The sequence below is a fragment of the Loxodonta africana genome, chromosome 26, assembly GCF_030014295.1.
Source record: "Loxodonta africana isolate mLoxAfr1 chromosome 26, mLoxAfr1.hap2, whole genome shotgun sequence".
Taxonomy (NCBI): Eukaryota; Metazoa; Chordata; class Mammalia; order Proboscidea; family Elephantidae; genus Loxodonta; species Loxodonta africana.
In genome coordinates, this window is record NC_087367.1 from 3,868,710 (window position 1) to 3,887,628 (window position 18,919).

Genomic DNA, 18,919 nt, shown 5'->3' on the forward strand with positions numbered 1-18,919 from the left:
GGAATGGTTATCTTACACCAAGCCACAAGGACATTTGGCAGTTAAGTGCCAAAGAGTTTTGCCAAATGATGAGAAGAAGCCGCCTGCAGATGTGGGAAACCCGCAAACTGCGCATAGCCTGCAGGAGCCATATTTGATTTTTCAGAAAATGCGGAAATCTAAAATAGTAGGTTAGGAATAGGTGGAATTTTCAAGGCAGGAATAAGCAGACAGAAGGTTATTTAAATTCTGTGTTCTTCTCCAGAGTTACCTTTCTGTTCCCTTTGTTTGGTTTTTTGCTACAATTGGGTTGTAGTTCACCCTTCATAGCCTCCACCAGGCCCTGTGTTTTCCTCCAAAGGTTTTAAGTAAGTTTCCTGGGTGTGATATTTTATTAAATTTTTTTTCCAACGTTAAGCCCTACTTTCTCTTAGAGCATTCTGGAATTGACCCAGCAGTTTGTCAGACAGTGCACCGCCTTGTCCCTCAGATGGTCGTTGTGATTTCCTCGTCATCCTGCATGCAGCATCCGCTGGGGACAGGTCCTACACTAATAGAATGGTAACTACATGCCTTGAGAAATTTGAGAAATGACTCCAGTTCCCTCATTGTGAATTTGATTTTGCAAATTATACGGACAAGTTTAACATGGCGTCCAAATGGAAACAGGGTGTTGAGGCTCTAAGCCTTCTTCTGGTGAGACACATAGAGAACCTAGTATTAAATACACTTCAGTCCTGGTCTCGATTTCTGCAAACTTACCTTTCCCTTTTGAAAATTCAGGATTCTCTCCTTTGGTACCTCCGAAAACCAATAATCATTAGTGCTTTTTTTTTTTCTCCAGGTTTACATATTTTAAGACAAAAAAATCGGTAAATAAATCATTCATACATTAAGAGTGCTTACCAGCGTGTACAGTGAATGCAGAATTACCTTAGATCTATTACCCACGATGCCTTTCAGGATGGCAGCTAATTACCAGCAGAAAGGTCATGCGAAAAAATAATGTGATTAGCAGAGGTTGAAGGGGAAAAAAATAGCCACACATTTGGACATAGACCAAATTCCCTCTCTGCCACTGTAAGTGAGAACCATTGCTTCAATATTTAATGAAACGCTTATGCTGCAGCACCTGGTCACATTGTCTGCACTGCCTAACCGCTGCCTCCCCGTGGGTCATTACCGCAGCCATCTGAAAGGGGGCAAACTGTTCACCGAGGACAATAATGCCAGTCTTTAAGAATCTACAGCTACAAAACAGCAGGAGACAGAGTTACTTTGGCTTTGATCTTGGGAAAAATGGCTGGGGGCAAAATGCCGTTTCCTACCATCAGAGACTATCCCGTTAGCAATAATTCTGTAAGTCAAAGCCATTCAAGGGACCCAACTTGGCTAGCCTTCTTTCCTTTCTCTCTCCCCTTGCAGAAGGCTAGCGGCTCCCGGTGAGAGATCCTTGTCAACAGGAAAACACTGGTTCACGCCACCCTGCTAATGATTCAATGCATCAGTACCTCCAACAATCACAGCAGGCAGATGTCCTAAGTTAATACAGACTTCCCTGGGATTTTCCTGGTGAAATAAGGCTTCAAAAGGCATTCGTCTTCTGTCCTCGCTAGAGAACGGCGAAATCCTGGCTCCAATTCCTTGGGTATGTGAACCTCAGCCTAATGGAATTTAATTACTTTACTGGTATTAATCATCTGTACAGTAGAGCAAAGAGTATTTTATTGCCACTTTTAAGGGTTATCGGCACATTTATTTCAAATGAACTGTCAAACTGCATTCCGTGTTAAGGCATGGCAGGTTTGAATCCTACAGCACAGGTGAAAATAAATTTATGCTTTCAAACTCTTCCCCCATCATCAGAATCCCACCCATTAACAGCGGCCGCAGGTATGTAAGGCTCTCAAAATTAAAAGAAATTAAGTGTCTGATTAGCTATTCATTTTTTTTACTCTCTGGTTTTATTCCTTATTCCGACCATTTTGACTACTCATTGGCAAAGATTACTTTATACCAAGGACCCCAGGAACACCAGTTGGCATCCAATAAGCTGTGACACCATTACAGACTTAGTTACAGAAAAGTGAGGCTAATCGTGTCCATTATCAGGCAACAAGCGCCAGCTCAATAACATGAGATTCTCCAATTCACGACAGGCAGCAAACATTTTTGTTTTTGCTCATATTCAGGGAAAATGAAGGCCTGCTGCCCTGTCCTCTCATTTGTTCTCAGCCCTTTCTGCGTTGTTCTAGAAGGAACTCAAAGGAGCTCATGCGTCATTTCTAAAGCTCTCCTCCTGTGTTAAATAGATCCAACAGTGGATCGCAAGACGCCAAACTCAGGGTAATTGTGTAGACTTCAGTAAAGTTTCCGTTTGCCGTAAAGCATTCTACGGAACACAGAGCAAACTAGGAGAGTGGGAGCAGGAAAAACGCAGGACAAAAGTCCTCGTGCAAGTGTGGCTGTAGGGCTGTCTAGAGCTCTGGAATCGGGTTACGACGTTGTTGTTGTCATTAGTTACCATCAGGTCTGCCCCAGACTGCTACCTGATCCTGCCCATGTCACCTCCATGATAGGTTGTGGATCTGACCTTTGTGATCCACAGAGTGTTCCTTCATTGATTTTGGAAGTAGGTCGCCAGGCCTGTCCTCCTAGTCTGTCTTAGTCTGGGAAGTCTGCTGAAGTCTGTTCAGCATCATAGCAACATGCAAGCCTCCACTGACAGACAGGTGGGGGCTACACACGAGGTGCACTGGCCAGGAATCAAACCCAGGTCTCCCACTTGGAAGGCAAGAATCCTACCACTGAACCATGACTACCCTCATTAGTTGACGCCTTAGGCAAATCCTTAACCTCCTTGGTTTCCTGATCTGTAAAATGGGAATATCATCACCAGCTTACGTTCAGGTGCAAGGGTAATAATCCATGTACAAATAAAATAACCTCAGCACAATACCTGGGACATGGTGGGCTCACTTACGTTGTTGTGTTGTTGTGATTACAAGGAAGACACATAATACTTGAAAACACATATATTCTACCGTCTCACATGGGTCCATGTCATTTTAAATGGATTCCCTAGGAATGCCAATGGCTTCTAAGATACCTTAATTTTCTTCTTTCCTCAACCTACCCTTCCTCCACCAAAGTCCTTATCATCCCCAACCTGTCCCACATCCACCTGTTTAAGGCATTTTCCACTCATCTCATTTCAGAGACATTCTGCAGCGAAAAGCAAATGAGAGCAATTTGTGACATGAGCTACCGCATGAGCGAAAGACACATAATTAGTGTCAGAATAGATGCATTCGCTTTTTAAGTCTATTTGTCCTGTGATTTCAAATGAATCAAGCTGCTGTATCTCTCTCAACAGCTTCATACTACTCCATAATGAATTAAATGGCTCCTCCAGAAAAAAAAAAAAGTGTAAGCTTTATGAATAAAATGCTTTTTCAAATGTTGGGATAAGAAGGACTTAAAAAGACTCTTATGTCTAGTACCCCTCGCTTATAGATCTTCTTTAAACTCAGAATCTTTGAAAGAAAAGCGTTCTCCAAGAAAAAATAAAAAACACTCTTTTTCCCCCCATCTTTCCAAACGTTATAATTACCAGTGAGGGGTAGAAGAAAGCTACAGTATTCAACAAAGGCAGAACAGGGCCCTGAATTTCACTACCCTTTCTTACTACTCCGATGTCCTAAACAAGCAATCAAGGCCCCAAATCCTCTTCAAAGACATATCATAAGAGAGGGGAGAGTGTTCCAGTAAAAGCTCTAAAATGTCTACATTCTGCTACGCAGTTCCTCTACTTCCACTTACTCTATCCTCTTTTTCTTAAGTGAATATAACTGTTTGGTATAAAGATAAGAGACCCTAGGAGTCCATTCTCTTAACTCCACCTTTAAAATAAGCTTGGTGCCTCCAAGTTTCCTAAACCTTCGTCTTTACTAATCTCTTTATGGATTTGAAAAAAGCAACACAGAATTTTTGAACCTAACAGTAGCCTCTGGGAAAAGCAGAAAATCATTTGAACTTGAGGAAGACTGGAGCTATGATGGTTGAAGGGGAGAGTGTTAATGCATAACTTAATTTAAAGTTGTTGGAGGTCCAAGGAAAATCCACACTGGTCAGCTAGTTATGTGCAGACCCAAATTATATACAAAGTCCAGTTTCTAGTAATGGTACACACCTCACATTTCAGCAGTAAGTTAAAATTAGGGATTTATTTATGGGACTAATCCTTTCTTATTTGAAAAGGCAGAAAATAAAAGTAGTCTCAGATTTCAAACAAGGTCCATGGAAGTCATGTTTACCTCATAGTTGTCACTTAGATTATAAAAAAGTAACGTCACCACGAGGAGCCTTGGTGGCACAGTGGTTATGAACTCGGCTGCTAACCGAAAGGTAGGTGGTTCGAATCCAGAGAAAGATGTGGAAGTCTGCTCCCATAAAGATTACACCCTTGGAAACTTTGTAGGGCAGTTCTACTCTGTCCTATAGGGTTACTATGAGTTGGAACCGACTGGAGGCAACAGGTCAACGGGTAATGTCTTCGTGAAGACTATAAACCAGGCTCACAGTGAAGAGCCTAGTGTTTAACCCTAGTTCCCTTTTATTCTTCCAACCGAAAACTCTGTTTCTTCATTTGCGAATGAAAATAAGGTTAATTATCTTAATAAGTATATGAGGACAGATGAGATAAGATATATACACCAAGTTAAACTACATAAATCTAACAAGTTATCATAAAATGACAACTATATCAAGGGAAAAAAAAAATTAATTTCAGTTCCCAGAGGAAACCCAAGGCTTCGTAACACCTTCACATTAGCAAGCGTGTTAGTTCTAGGAAACGGTCAGTCGGGAAGTATTCTTTGTGCTGAAGAAGCCATCACGGCACCTGCATTCTCCAACCACCACCCATCTGTCAGCCCGTCAGCCTGTCACGGTCAGCCTGTCACGGTCAGCCTGTCACGGTCGTACTGTCACAGTCAGCCTGTCGCGGTCATACTGTCGCGGTCAGCCTGTCGCGGTCAGCCTGTCGCGGTCAGCTGTCGCGGTCGTACTGTCACGGTCTTACTGTCACGGTCATACTGTCACGGTCAGCCTGTCACGGTCATACTGTCGCGGTCAGCCTGTCGCGGTCAGCCTGTCGCGGTCAGCCTGTCACGGTCGTACTGTCACGGTCAGCCTGTCACGGTCGTACTGTCGCGGTCAGCCTGTCGCGGTCAGCCTGTCGCGGTCAGCCTGTCGCGGTCAGCCTGTCGCGGTCAGACTGTCGCGGTCAGCCTGTCGCGGTCATACTGTCGCGGTCATACTGTCGCGGTCATACTGTCGCGGTCAGCCTGTCGCGGTCATACTGTCGCGGTCATACTGTCACGGTCAGCCTGTCACGGTCAGCCTGTCACGGTCAGCCTGTCACGGTCAGCCTGTCACGGTGTGTATACTGCTATAATCCTGGAAGCCAAGTCACCAGTATTTCAAACATCAGCAGGGTCACCCATGAAGGACAGATTTCAGCTAAGCTTCCCAACCAAAACACGCTAAGGTGGAAGACCTCGCGATCTACTTCTGAAAAGTAACCGATGAAAACCTTATCGATCACAATAGAATGTTGTCCAACATAGTGTTGGCAGATGAGCCCCCTAGGTTGGAAGGTACTCAAAACACACAGTGGCTACAACAGTGGACTCAAGTATACCATCGATCATAAAGATGGTACACGACCAGGCAGGGGGTCACCACGAGTCATGAGTCAGCGCTGACTCTGACGGCAACTAACAACAACAACAACATATTCTCCATGCCTCATATTCTCTGCCTTTATGGTATTTGTCTCTTGAGTTGATCATGATCAACATTTGAGTGATAAGCCCTGTTAGCTGCTACCAAAAACTACTGACTAAATTCCCAGTTGCATATGCCATTGGTCTAATAATAATGACATCATAGGAAGCCACGGGATATTTATAATCTAGAAGGCAAACGCTAATATGTTGTGAATACAAGTAACTGATAATAACATAGGTGCCTGATCTTTATGTTAATCATTTTATGAAAAATTCTCCTGCTCATTAACTTTTCATAATTTTACTTCCTTAAACGGAGTACAAAATTGATAACATCAGGATCATCTGTGTTACAGAAATGATCAAATGGATTTCAGTACTTACTTGATATAATATGATTGCATTAAAAATGCTCACAGAGATCTTATAATAACATAGGAGTGTGTTTTTGTTAAAATGAAAGGTAAGAAAAACACAAAACAAAATTGCATCCACGGTATGATTAAAAAAAAAAAAGTTGCCATCGAGTCGATTCCGACTCATGGTGACCCTATGGGACAGAGGAGAGTTGCCCCATAGGGTTTCCAACGTGCAGCTGGTGGATTCGAACTGTCGACCTTTTGTTTAGCAGTTGTTGCTCTTAACCACTACGCCACCAGGACTCCATAAAATAAAGCAACCAAGGACTACACACAGATAAAACACTGGAAGAAAATACACCAAAATGATAACAGCGAATGTTTTTGGTTGATAAGTCTAGGGGTGTTTTTTTCTTCTTTCCAATTTTACCAAGTTTTCTAATATTCTCTAATAAATATGTTCCTAAGAAAACATACAACTTGCTTTGTTATTTAGAGGAAAAAAAGGCCAGAGACCTTGCCTTACCCTTTCATGTCACCACTGAAGGGCATAAACCTACAATAAATGTTACATGTTGGTTGGGGACAGAGGCCAAGGGTAAGTATAAGACTTCGTGAAGAGTGGGGCCACTAACCCAGAAGTTCTGCCTCCATCATTGATGCGCTCTGTCAGTGCTTTTTAATCAGCAGCCCTTTTATGATTAATCCAGACTACTGGTTTTAAAACTCATTGTTGTTCAGTTGATTTCAACTCATAGCCACCCTACAGGACAGGGTAGAACTGCCCACAAGGTTTCCAAGACTGTATTCTTTACAGAAGCAGAAGGCCACATCTTTCTCCCAGGGAGCAGCTGGTGGGTTCGAACCGCTGACTTTTCAGTTAGCAGCCAACCACTTAGCCACTGTGCCACCAGGGCTCTGGTTTTAAGCATGCTCTTCTACTGCACAGGTCCCTAGGTGGTACGAATGGTTTGTGCTTGATTACTAATCTGAAGGTGGCAGTTCAAACCCACCCAATGGTACTTAGAAAGAAAGGCCGGATGATCCGCTTCCGCGAAGATTACAGCCAAGAAAGCCCTATGGATCACGGTTCTACTGTGAAACACTCAGGGTCGCCATGAGTCAGAATCAACTCGACAGCAAAGGGTTTGGTTTTTGGCTTATCCTACTTCACAGGAGTGCCTAGGTGGTAGGAATGGTTAACACGCTCAGGTGCTAACCAAAAGGTTGGAGGTTCAAGCCCGCCCAGAGGTACCTCAGAAGAAAGACTGGCACTCTACTTCTAAAAATCAGCCCCTGAAAACCCTATGGAATACAGTTATACTCTGACACCCATGGAATTACCATGAGTCAGAATCAACTCGACAGCAACGGGTACTGGTATCCTACTTCACAGCTAAGACTGTAGGTTGCCTGTATTTCGTAAGAAGCACGTTATTGTTGTCAGGCACCATCGCATCGGGTCGGACTCACAGCAACCCCGTGTCCCAGGACGGAACGCTGCCCGGCCCTGCGCCATCCTCGGAATCGGTGCTGTGCTTGAGCCCGCTGTTGTAAGCATTGTGTCAACACATCTCATTGAGGGTCGTCTTCTTTTTCGCTGACCCTCCAATTATCAAAATGTCCTTTATTGTAGTATTTTGAAAAACAGTGACTTCTCACTTATCCAAACTTATTTTTTGTAAGTACATTATCTTCACATGAATCAGCCCTGATTTACTCACTTTTCTCCCTTCCTAAGGATATTTTCATTTACTGCTCAACACGTCTTCAGGTGCACTGACTGAAATTAAACACGGTATTCCAGGTGAAAGTGCGCCATTATCTGATAGAATACCAACTCAATATTTCTATATTATTTTCTCCCTTTTTCACGCACCCTGGAGTCCCATTTGCTTTCTTAACTGCCCCCATGATAGGGAGATTTCGTTTCGCTATCCATGATGACTCCTAATTCATTTAAACAGCACACACTATTTTAATCTTATCTGTTTTCACAGATATCATATCTTTTTATGGACTGAACTGTTCTTTTGCTAACTTAGCTTTTCTCTTATGTGAAATGTTCTAGGTCAGATAAGTAATACAGTACCCAAAGATATAATGATAAAAAGTAATGTTAGCACAGTAGCATAAAATTATGTCTCAAACATAGTTTTAATCGTTTCTACAAATACATGAGAATTACATTAAAAGATTTTCATATGAGTGAATATTGAAATATTTAACACTTAGGAGATTTATGTGCCTATCTTGTTTTTCATAAATGTCTTGCCATTTTACTAATTAACCACAGATATCTATGTTTAGACAAATTTTCTCTCCATCACAGCCTAGCCTCCCTGTCTACACGACTTTTTCTTGCAGTAAAATTGAAGCGCTTGGTTCTACATACTTAGCCTTCTCTAGGTAACAGATTGCAATGTTGTGAACACAAAAGTAGAAGATAGGAAGATGGCACTTTTGGGCCCTCGTCCCAGATCATCCACCCAGCATGCGTTGTGCTCCTGGAAACTCGCTGCTTCCTCTGTCTGGCTCAGTTAACTCGTGCAGAGAATGGACCAGGCAGTTCTAGCTTCCTTTTCCTCTCTCTGGCTCAGTTAACTCGTGCCGAGAATGGGCCAGGCAGTTCTAGCTTCCTTTTCCTCTCTCTGGCTCAGTTAACTCGTGCCGAGAATGGGCCAGGCAGTTCTAGCTTCCTTTTCCTCTCTCTGGCTCAGTTAGCTCATGCAGAGAATGGACCGGGCAGTTCTAGCTTCCTTTTCCTCTCTCTGGCTCAGTTAGCTCATGCAGAGAATGGGCCGGGCAGTTCTAGCTTCCTTAAAAGATGATTCCATTTTTCTGCTTTAAAAAAACATGGGGTTCAGATTATTTTTCCCCAGATTCTTTTGAGTGTGCCTAATCACACCTCTGCATGCCTACCTAAAAGAAGGACTGGCAAGAACGTGCCCCTCTGCCATGTTTCCAGACTAAGTTTTGTGGCTGAATGCCACTGCTAAAGCATGCTGGGTGCTTTCCAACCAGCCTCTGTATTCAGAGCAAATTCTCACTGCAAAATTAGGAGAAGGTAATTTTTAAAAATGTTTGCAAGACTCATACTTTTCATGATCCTGAATTCTTTGCTTTCAAATTTAGTCAAGATTTCTTTGGAAAGAAATGTCACTTTGTCAATTATTTGATACAAGAGTTTAATCCCATTCTAGTTTTGACCTGCCAGCATGTCTTTTATCCTCTTTCAAAAGAAATGTGCTAAGACCATAAAACTAAAACTTATATTAGCAACGAGCCCTCGTGGTGCAGTAGTTAAGAGCTCGGCTGCTAACCAAAAGGTCAGCAGTTAAAATCCACCAGCCGGTTCTTAGAAACCCCACAGGGTAGTTCTACTCTGTTGTATAGGGTCGCTACGGTTCAGAATCCAGGGTTATATTAGTAAAAATAAAGCATAATTAATGAAATAAACATTATAGAAAATATGTTCATATTTGCAAAATACTTACATGAAATATATTAGACATTAGTTCACATTACATGCCTCTTTCAGACAGCTACTTTATTCTCCTTGAATCACCCCAATTGCATTTTCATTTAGTTACTGGTTGAAGATGATGACTCGTTTTTTTATACAGAGATAAAGCAGAAAAGAGATTGGATATATGGATAGGAACACAGACAGCACACTGTAAGTACTAAATATTGCTGACTCATTCATTATTTCATTCTGTAGACGTTTACTATTTATTATGTACCACGAGCTGTTCCATGTGCTCAGCCTACAAGAGTCAGCAAAGTAAAGAAAGTGTCTGCTCTCACAGACCTTACGAATTGACAAGAAATATGAATCAGCTTGAACTACACAGAATGGAGCTTTTGGTAAGGCCAAAGTCTACAATTTCGTGAGGCTCAAATCAAGTCATACATCAGATGGTGGTAAGCTATAGAGAACAATGAAGCTGCGGTAACAGAGAACAAGAGTACACATGGGATGCTACTCTTAAATAGCGGAGTCAGGGAGGGCAGGGGCCTGATAAGTGAGGGACCAAGAGAATGTAGACATCTCTGGAAAGAGCCTTCAAGGCACAGGAGATAGAAGAAGCAGTCCTGAGGCTAGAGGAGGTTAGTGTGCTTGAGACCCAGCAGAGGCACCACTGTGGGTGAAGCAGGGTGACAAGGCAGAAGAGTGGAAGACAAGGAAGTCAGCAAGGCAGAGAGGGGCTGTGGGGCCAGCAGGACCATGGAGGGCCTGTGGCCACAGGACAGAATTTACTTTTACTCTGATGAGACAAGAAGTTTTGAGAGGGTTTTGACTAGGGAAGTAATGTGATATAATTCACTTTTTTAAAGGACTCTCTGTTAAGTTGAGAATAGAATCGAAGAGAAGGGAGAAGGGCAGAAGCAGGGAGACACACTGTGAGGCTATGACAGCAATCGAGACAAGAACGAAGGGTGGCTTTGACCACATCAGTATAGGCAAGGTGGTGAGAAGTAGTCACATTCAGGAATTTGAGGTAGAGCTAACACAGCTTCTTATTGACTGGACATAGACTGAGGGAAAACAGGGTGGGATGGGTCAAATTAAATGCAGAATTTGCCAAGTGAAAGGAAGGAGAGAGTTGCTTTCATCTAAAGTCTGGAAGATTGCAGGTTTGGTGGGTGAGGGGAAAATATGAATTTCAGTTTAGAATGTGACAGATTAGACCTCTTGGGTAGTCAAGTGGTGGTATCAACAAAGTAGTCTAAGATACAGATCTGGAGTTCAGAGAAGTGGTCTGGGCCAGAGATACGAGTGTTACAGCGATCAGTTTATAAATAGTGCACAAGCCCACGATAAGGGATGACGTCATCTAGGAAGTGAGTGTAGACAGAGAAGAAGGTTACGGACTGAGCCCCAGGACAGAGGAAAAGCCAGCAAAAGAGATGGGTAAGAAATGGCTGATGAGGAAGGGGCGTATCAGGAGGATGGAAATGACCGACCTTCCCCAGGGGAAAAAAAAATCCCCAAACATACAATATTATAAATATAATTTCAGGGAGTTGAAGGACTATATGAAGTCCATTCACGTTAAGTATCCTCAATGTAACTGAAAGTAGTCCATACATAGAAGTGCAGGAAAAAATGCTTTTTTATCTTTCCTTTGCCCATACCTCACACAGTCCTTCTTATGAAAGTCAAACCTTTAAATATATTTATACATATATATAGTTTTTCCTAAGCACAAAAAGTTTTATAAGTATCTCTTTGGTGATCAAAACCAAATCAGAAAAGCTAACTGATCATGTATTTTCATGGATGCTGGGCACTATGGGAAACCCTGGTGGTGTGGTGGTTAAGTGCTAGGGCTGCTAACCACAAGGTCGGCAGTTCGAATGCACCAGGCGCTCCTTGGAAACCCTCTGGGGCAGTTCTACTCTGTCCTATAGGGTTACTATCAGTCAAAACCGACTCAACAGCAACGGGTTTGTTTTTTTGGTTTGGGCACTATGGGGCAACCAAAGAGATCCAAGGCTATGGTTTTGGGCCTCAAGAAATTTGTAATATGGAAGGAAATATAAGGCATTGAAAAAAAAACAAAAACGTTGTTACCAAGTCAGTTCTGACTCATGGTAACCCCATATGTGTCAGAGTAGACCTGTGCTCCACAGGGTTTTCAATAACCGATTTTTTGGGAAGTAGCTCGCCGGACCTTTCTTCCAAGGTATCTCTTGGTGGACTAGAACCTCCAACTTTTAGCAGCCAACCACATTGACCATTTGTACCACTCAAGGACTCCATATAAGGCATACACACATGAAATTTACCTGGAAATATGTGGATCCAGAAAGCATTAGGAGAGACACCACAACATTGAGAATAAACTGTTGTCAAAATAAGAACTCAAACATTCAGGGCAACCGAGGGACTGACCCTGTATTTCAGAACAGCAAAGAACAGACTGTCTGAAAGAAATGAGCCCGGAGTGGGGGCTTGAAGGACGAGGAAGAGTATAACAGACAGTAAGACAGAGTGGGAGGAGAGGAAACCCCTGAAGTCAGCATGTGGAAAGGATGCCTCAGAGACAGGGATGGCTGGATAGGTGCTGGTCTGCAATTTGACATGTTTGGCAAATTCTCCACCAAAATGCACCAGGCCTGACATTAGACAGTGAAATGGGCCAAACGGTGGGTAAGATCTCAGCAGAGCAGATGAGCAGATTCACGTTAATGCAGAAAATATGGCACTGCGCCATCCCCTCCAGGGTCCCAGTCAGTGCTTAGGGAGTATTCAATCGTCAGCCTTGTTCAGAAATCCCACCATTACCATTGTTTTCATTAACATATATCTGTAAGGCCCTTTATGGAGCCCTGGTGACGCAGTGGTTAACAGCTCAGCTGCTAACCGAAAGGTCGGCAGTTAAATCCACCAGCCCCTCTTCGGAAACCCTGTGGGGCAGTTCTACTCTGTCCTGTGGGTCGCTGGGAGTTGGAATTGACTTGACTGCAATGGGTATTAAGGCACTTTACACTTTACAAAGATCTTTCATATACACAGCCTTGATTCTTGCTGTTAATAGCATTTGTACTGACATTTTCTTAAACAACTTCAGGGAGATAAGCAGAACCAAAGAAAGCACATGCAATATCCTGACCTACATAAAATCAGGTATCATTACAAAAAGGCGTTAGGAAGCCACAGGCTGGCAGAGTTCTCACCAGAAGGGTAATTCAGCAAGAACCTTCGCTATTGTCCCTTACAGCACCCATGTCAGAACAAGCTTCATCAATCAAAGAGAAAGTAAACGTAATTCACCTCCTGATAATTAAATAGTACCATCTTCTGATTTTTACATCATTGGAACAAACGTGTTTTGCTGTTGTGCTTATTTTACCAAATTCTCCAAACGAAATAATGCTGTCAAAATTAGGAATACAAAGGATAGTTGATTAATAAGTGTTATGGATTAAATTGTGCTCCCCCCACAAAAGAAAAAAAAAAATACAAGTTAAAATCCTCTGGTGGCACAGTGGTTAAGAGCTTCGCTGCTCTTCGAATCCACCAGCCGCTCCATGGAAACCCTATGGGGCAGTTCTACTCTGACCTGTAGGGTTGCTATGAATCGGAACTGGGTACACAGCCGTGGGTTTGGTTTGGGTTTTTTGGTATACCTATGGACGTGATCCTGTTTGAAAATACAGGGTTTTCTTTGTTAGGTTAATTAGATCATACCTACGTGGGGTGGGTTCTAAATCTAATCACTTCTCAGTTATAAAAAGAGCAGAACAGACACAGACATGGACACTGTGGGAAAGACAGACTCCATGTGAGGAATGACAAAGTACCGAGGAGCACCCAGGCCTACCAACAAGGAAGAAGACCATACAGTCAGACCCTGCTTTGGACGTTTAGCCTCCAGACTCGTGAGAAAATGAATTTCTGTTCTTTAAAACCACCCACCTGTGTTATTTCTGCTACAGTGGTAGTAGATAACCAAGACAATAAATGTCCTGGTTAACTTGGGTATAGTAAATTGAACTTAATCTTTTTTCATAATTTGCTACTTTGCAAGGTCTTCTTACCACGGGCAACCTTTGGGCAGTCGGTCAGAGCTGGGGCAGCAGGAAGACCACGAGACGGAGACAAACTGAACTGAGTACTGGGACAGGTCCCGCTGCTAAAAAGACAAATCCACTTAACTGGTGATTCTGGGGAGACAGCTTCCAAATTATTAGGCTTTTAAATATAATAAAAAATTAAAACCTCACATTTTAATTATTTTAACTACCCACTTCGCCTTCAAGATCTGGCCTAGCTAGCCTTAAAATTTTATTCTATGCTTTTACAATATATTCTTTTTAAAAAAACTCAAAAAGTTCTCTGTATCTTGAAAATAGATAATGAAGGTCTGATATACCAGCAAAGCTGCCTTCTCTGAATTCTCCAAGCGTTCTATCACTCAGGACTTCCGCAGCTCTACAGAAGAAGCTCCCACATGCTCAGTCTGACCTTGGAAAACCCTGAAGTACCTTCTCACTCCCGAAAGGCCAAAAGACAATTCAATTTGTTTTAGCTTTACGGGAAGTTAATTTGGCTCGGATTATGGGAAGATTAATCATCGTAAGTTATATACGGATATCTCATACACTGGAATATTTGGTAAAACAAAGCATTTGATTTTACGACTACTTCTGCTAACAGAGTTTACTGTAATTTTTATTAGAATTTTAATCATTAACATTGAACCCTCTTCCCTGCAACTATGTACTATGGTATGGTTGAATAAAAGAGTGAATTATTCAGCAAAATGGCCAAATTTCCCTTTTGCCATGAAAAACTGCATGCCCTAAAAAAAAAAAAAAAAAAAAAAATTTTTTTTTTTTTTTTTAGCCTGGAAGAAAAAGACCTGGGAAGAAAAGCCAAATAAATCAAGAACTCAGAACAAAGTGCAGGGCACCCAGTCTCACCTCTATAATGATCATAATCTCCAAACTACCTGTAAAGTTTTGCTTACTGGATTGAGCCAGAAGAGAAATAAAGAAAAGTTTTTTGTACATAGTAAGGGAAAAAAAAAAAATCAGGGCTAATCATAAGCTCTGCTCCACCAGGAAAAAATAACAAGATTTAAAATTGTTGTAATAAGCCAGTGGTTAAGAATACAACTACATTATGCTAATTATCATAGTTTTACCATTTATGTAAATTACTATGCTTATTAAAGGGACAGAAACGGTTCTGTGCTTAGAAGCTATAGATAAGTTACAGTAAGGTTTATGGGCAGAGAGTAAAATTATGCCTCTTTTGCCATAAAAATAATGGTTTTAAATAGAAAATAATAAATAACATGAGCGAACACGCAAGTGTAAAATAATTACTTTAACTTTTATAGAGGGCAGGACCTCGGTTTTATTATCAATAGTGTATCATATTCGCTACAGCTCCGTAGAGCTGTAGCCCTCTTTAGTTAAAGCAAATGTTTGCTGTGTCATTATGGCTTTAATCCCTATAAGAACACATTCCCTTTTTTTTTTTTTCTTTTTCACCATTAAAATAATTTTCAAGACCCTTTGGCAGAGTGGTTAATAGTTCAGCTGCTAACCAAAAGGTCAGCAGTTCCAATCTACCAGGTGCTCCTTGGAAGTCCTGTGGGACAGTTCTACTCTGTCCTATAGGGTCGCTATGAGTCTTAATTGATTCAACGGCAATGGGTTTGGTTTTTTGGGTTTTTTTTTTTTAATTATAATTTTAAATTCATGCAATCTCCTCTCCAGACCCAATTCAAAAGCTTGGAAGATATTATCTTCTCCCCACGAAAAATCAATTGCCAAACTCTGAATTCTACTTTCTCTAAATGCTTATCAAATCTGTTCGCTTCTTACCATCTGTTATGGATTGAATTGTCCCCCCAAAATATCTGTCACCTTGGCTAGTCCTTGATTCTCAGTACTGTGTGATTTCCCACCATATTGTCTTTTTTTTTTTTTTTTGGTCATTCGATGTGATTTTCCTTTTGTTGTAAATCCTACCTCTATGATGTTAATTAGGTGGGATTAGCAGCAGTTATGTTAACGAGGCAGGACTCAATCTACAATATTAGGTTGTGTCTTAAGCCAATCTCTTTTGGGACATAAAAGAGAGAAGCGAGCAGAGACATGGAGACTACATACCACCAAGACATAAGTACTGGGAGCAGAGTGCATCATTTGGACCCGGGGTCTCTGTGCTGAGAAGCTCCTCAGCCACAGGAGGATTGATGACAAGCACCTCCCCCCAGAGCAGACAGAGAGAGAAAGCCTTCCGCTGCAGCTGGTACCCTGAATTCAGACTTCTAGCCTCCTAGACTGTTAGAGAATAAACTTCTGTTTGTTAAAGCCATCCACTTGTGGTATTTCTGTTACAGCAGCGCTAGATAACTAAGATACCATCTTTACTACCGATATCCCAGTCAAAGTCACCACCATATCTCACCTCAGCTCTATCACCAGACTTTTCACTGGTCTCCCCTCTCATGCGCTGCTCTGAACCGATCACAGCACTTACATGTTGCCATGTCTCTCCTACGTACCTCATAGCTCCAAGGATAACTTCCAAAATCCGCACCCTGACCTACAAGGCCCTGCACATTTGACCTCTGATACATTCTCCAGCTTTTCTTCATCTCAACTTTGCCCTTTATATTCCAGGCTTTCTGGCCTTTTTTCGGGTCCTTCAACATTCTATTACTCCTTCCCGCCTAAGTCTTCCTCAATGTTGTTTCTCTAAACAATCACACGCTCAGCTTAAAAAACATTTCCTCAGCAAAGTCCACTTTGATATTCCTCTAGGCCAGATCGATCATTATTTTAACCATAGTCCAGTCTGCTATACAACGATCACAATTCTAAGTATTTGCTTATATGTCTATGGTCCTGCCTTCCCTGCCCTGTCTCCCCCCGACCCCTACCCCACTCCCGTCTCACACACACAGACTCAGCACACACATACGTACACTTCATGAGGAAGGACAGGGACCACGTTCTCTACTGGATCTCCAGGCCCAAGAACAATCCATATTGCATGATATAAATGATCATTCAACATTTGCTGAATTAATGAATAAATGAATATACGTCTCCTCATAAATGATATTTGTACTGTTATAAAACAATCCCTAGATTTCTCAACAACCTCTCAATTTAAGAGTACAAGAAGCAAACAAGTAAAAAAAGGCAGATGAAGAGCAAAGTAGTTCCTGCTGTATCACAGATATTGTTCCTAGACTCATATACAATAACAAGGGTGAAGGATGGAGAAGGAAAGCAGGAAAATATAATTACTGTGTCTCAGGCCACACAATGTAACCTAAGACACATTAAAACGTTTGAAGGTAATAAGCTTAAAAATAGGTTATAATGCATCCCTTCAATCCTCCTGCATACTATATATATCAAAATAAACCACAAAATAAATGTAAATCAGCACAATACAGGTCTGTCTTAGTTATCTACTGTTGCTAAAATGGAAATACTACAAGTGGATGGCTTTAACAAACAGAAATTTATTCTAACACAGTCTAGGAGGCTAGAAGTCCAAATTCAGGGCACCAGCTCTAGGGCAAGGCTTTCTTTCTCTGTGGGCTCTGGAAGAAGGTCCTTGTCATCATCTTCCCCTGGTCTAGGAGCTTCTCAGCATAGGGACCCTGCATCTAAAGGATGTGCTCTACTCCCGGCTCTTCTTGATGGTAATGAGGTCCTTTTCCTCTCTGCTCACTAGTCTCCTCTATATCTCAAAAGAAATTAACTGAAAATACAACCTAATCCTATAGATTGTGTCCTGCTTCATTAACACAAATACCTCTAATCCTGCCTCATTAACATCATAAAAAACCCACTGCCATCCAGTGGATTTCAACTCATAGCAACCATACAGGATGAGTGGAACTGTCCCCTAGGGTCTCCAAGGAGCAGCTCGCAGATTCCATCTGCCAACCTTTTGGTTAGCAGCTATAGCTCTTAACCACTGTACACAAATATCATAGAGGTTAGGATTTATAACACATAGGATAACTACATCACAGCATAAAATGGAGGACAGCCACATAATACTGGGAATCATGGCCTGGCCAAGTTGACACATTTTGGGGGGGACACAATTCAATCCATAACAAGGTCTAAAAATAAATTCATTGTGTGAGTGTATTTTTAAATAGGAAACATCTAATTGCTCCAAAAATTTTTTTTCTTTTACATTTTAGTGTCCCCAGGTTACCTGATGGAGCCCTGGTAGAGTAGTGGTTAAAGTGCTCATCTGCTAACCAAAAGGTCAGTGGTTTGAACCCACCAACTGCTCCTTGGGAGAAAGATGTGGCAGTCTGCCTTCACACAGATTTACACCCTTGGGAACCCTATGGGGAAGTTCTACTCTTTCGTATAGGGTCACTATGAGTTGGAATCGACTCAAAGGCAGTAAATTTGGGTTTTTCAGGTGATCTGGCCCTCAGTGAACTTGCTTCAACCTTCTAAGCCTTCCTGTTCTTACAGACATGCCAATTGTGAGCAAGCACCACAAACTCCCTCTGAGAATTCTTGAATACTCTTCCTACTTGGCCTTAGCTCACCATACCCCACTCCTGGCGGAGGGGGGGAAAGATGATTCTTTGTTTAGGTGTTGGGAGCCAGCCAGCAACCACTCCATGGAGAAGTAAACCTGAGTAACGCGGAGCAGAAACTAGACCTCTTCTCTGGAGAGATCCTGACTTATACCAGTAAGATGGGGGCACAAACAGCTGCCAGCCATAGTTCACAACATTGTAGGGAGATTCTAATACAATGATTTTGATGAAAGCACGCTCTAAACTATAAAGAGCCACGCTGTACAAATTTAAGTGACTACTGGGAGATGTGTGCACATGTGTGTAAAAGTTGATTTGGAGACGTATTTAGACGTAATTATACATATTTATATTTCCCCAACTGTGCTGTGCTTTTCTCAAGGGTAAAGATCGTGTCTTGTTTTAATAATGTAACAATTATCTTTGCTTTTCAAAGCTAGAACAAGTGAGGTGTTCTTTTCTGTGTATGGGTACACAATAGTTGCCCAAAAATGCTTCAAAAATGAGTAGAGTTCAGCGATCTTTAACAATCAAGGAGAAAAAGCCACGCATAGTGACAGGCTCTGCAAGGAATCGCTAATATGCAGATCACACGTTAACTCCACCCGGGAAGGCTGGTGTATCACCCCTACTTGGCATTTAAATCTCCCTCACACTTCCTGCAGAGGTGTCGCAGAGAAGACATGATGCCAAGGGACTTAGCTCTGTATTTTCCCTAAGAAGGAGCTCA